Here is a 2782-nt window from a genome sequence, read left to right as displayed (position 1 = left end):
TCTCTGACGGAGAGAAAGCTGTTGTCGTAAGTCGTTTGTAAGAACGAGCAACCCATTTAAATTTGAGTGATTATAATCATTTATGTAGTCCTTGAAAATCACTCTGTAGAAACTTTATTCCGAAGAAAAGAGGCAAAATTGTTCAATATACATTATTCAACATAACACAATTACTGTTGTTAATTTTTTTGTTAAAAATTTAGACCCGTTAAAAATTTATTTTTGACCAGAATCCACCGAACTCTGAAGTGCCTTCAAGCAAACAGAGTGCATCTTCACCCGGTCCCAGTACTGAACAAATTCAGTCCGTATCATCATGGTAGGATATATCCTAATGAATGTCAAACAGATCTTTCAATCTGTTGGAGAAATAATTTCATATTTCACTTGAGACAATTAGGCCTTAGATAGTATTTCATTGCAATCAGTCAACCCCAATTTGAAAGTGTTTTGAATTCTTGGATATTTTCTTTGGTCAGCATCTTAGCATTCAAGCCTTGGCCAGTACCCTTTAAGCTGGAAACTTTGTCAAGTCAGTGTGTGTTTTTCTTATAGCAAAGCCACATCGGGCTATCTGCTCAGCCCACCGAGGGGAATCGAACCCCTGATTTTAGCGTTGTAAATCCGGAGACATACCGCTGTACTAGCGGGGGGCTTGTCAAGTCTGCCTAGATCTACTGCTTTGCTGTTGTCGCAAGGGAAGCCTGTTGAGAAAGAAGGTCGCTTCAATTTACTGAATGTAGTCTACACTGAAGTTTCCAACTATACCTTGTAAGTGCTGTGTAGTGAATACCATGTGTACCATTTCTGATTACAAGCGTGTACTTATCTCTTCAGATGTCTTCATCTGTACTTGGTAGCCTGCCCAACCTCTATTTTCCAGATATCCCACTTCAAGACAGTATGAAATAGTTAAGCGCTACCCTCAGCTGTCAGATGCCCCAAATCTAACACCCCAAGGTGTTCGTGTAAGTATTATCCATATATGCATTATGTTATGTTTGTTGTGAAATATATTTTCATCACAAATATATTCTTTTATCTATACATTTGACTTTATGAGCCCAAAAGCCAATGAGCCCAATAAAATTCGTCCTGAAGTGTATAACAGGAATGACCATATCACCACTTGTAAGGGTGTAAATGTATTTTGCAAGAAATATGTTCATTAGTTACAAAATAAATTAAATGGCATTTTTTGTGTTGCATAATATTAGTGAAGAAACAAGTGAAAATTTGGTGAGAAATTATATTTTTTAAAATACACACAAGTACATATATCTACCAAGGAGGGGCTGTGGTAAATACTGTTTTGATACTTTGAAATATTTGTTTTGTTTGTATACGATGTAACATGACTTAACTAATGAAACTCGACTAATTTGGCGCTAAAGAGAATACATTATCAAGATGAATTCGTACAACCTATTTAGTAATCAGTATATGTATGACTTTCAGTTTCTCAGATTAAACCTGAAAAATGCTAAAAGTGGTTTAAAAGAAATACTGTTTTAAATTATTATAGTTATACCAGGGCAGTTTTGTTATTCATTCTCAATGGAACTAATTCTGTCAATTCTAATTGCAGGAGTTGTGGAGGATGAGGCTTCGTCAGAAATTCCAGAATAATAGAAAGCGGAAGGAATAATCATTGCCTATAGTCCAAGAAAGAAAGAAAAAAACGAAACCTGCAACAGATGAAACCACATCTCAGAACAGAGGCTATACGGATTAAAGCAATACTTGTGTGAAAAGCCAGTTGGGGAGGATAAAATTTCCACCGAAAAACACAAAGAATGGATGAAAACTCGTCTGCATTGCAGAAAAAAGGGTGATTTTTGCAAAGTGGACTTGCTTATGGACAGAACTCTGCATGATCGTAGGAAACTGGTCATTGACAACACTCCTGTCAATGAACTTATAGAGCCTTATCCTTTCCTTGTGGCATCACCAGCACAGCTATTGAATGAATTTAAGCGGCTAAGAAATGATGCAGAAAAAGGAGTGTCCAACTTTCTCTCTCAATATAAGGACTCAGTAAATTCTCACCTGCAGGATAGAAACATATCACCAGAAAATAATCCATTGCTAGCATTTCTTATGAAACAGTCCTCACACATGCCTGATGTTACATCTAGTATTGCCATTCTTGGCAGTGAAAGTATCATGGTGGGTACAGAAGTTAGGAAACCTGCTGAGAATGGTATATACATTTAATGTGGTTCAATTTCTCAGTTTTGTGATCAGGAATTCAAACTATATGTTGATGGCTTTGATATTTGTGCCACTGAAGATTTTTATGGAAGCATTCACTATGTATGTAGGAAGTTTTTATGTCTTCAACTTTGCATTTCCAACAAAACTCAAGAAAACTTTCAACTTTATTGAAAGACTTGTTCTGAAGCTCTATGATGAGTACAGGAAAATTACCAAATCTGAAAAAGATGCAGACAAATGTGTTCTTCAGTTGCTTGATCTCTTGAATGTCAAAAAATATAGCAGCGGGAAATCTGTCAAAACGTCCAAAGGTAAAGGAAGAGGAAAGTTTTCAAAGCCATAAGATTATATTAGACCTGGTAAAAGTAACTTGTCAAGTGTATTTGATCCAGGGTGAATTTTTAAAAACCAAGTGTAAAGTTCAGTTGTTTATTTTCAAATTGTTGCTGCATTTTGAATCTTATTTTGGTACATGTATATTGGTGTACATTTGTGTTCAGTTTGGAATAAAAATGGTGCTGCTAAAATGCATTTTATATTTTTCAGGATGGTGGCAGGCTACTCG

This window comes from Tachypleus tridentatus, chromosome 13, assembly GCF_004210375.1.
Source record: "Tachypleus tridentatus isolate NWPU-2018 chromosome 13, ASM421037v1, whole genome shotgun sequence".
NCBI classification, from domain to species: Eukaryota; Metazoa; Arthropoda; class Merostomata; order Xiphosura; family Limulidae; genus Tachypleus; species Tachypleus tridentatus.
Note: the sequence above shows the minus strand (reverse complement) of the source record.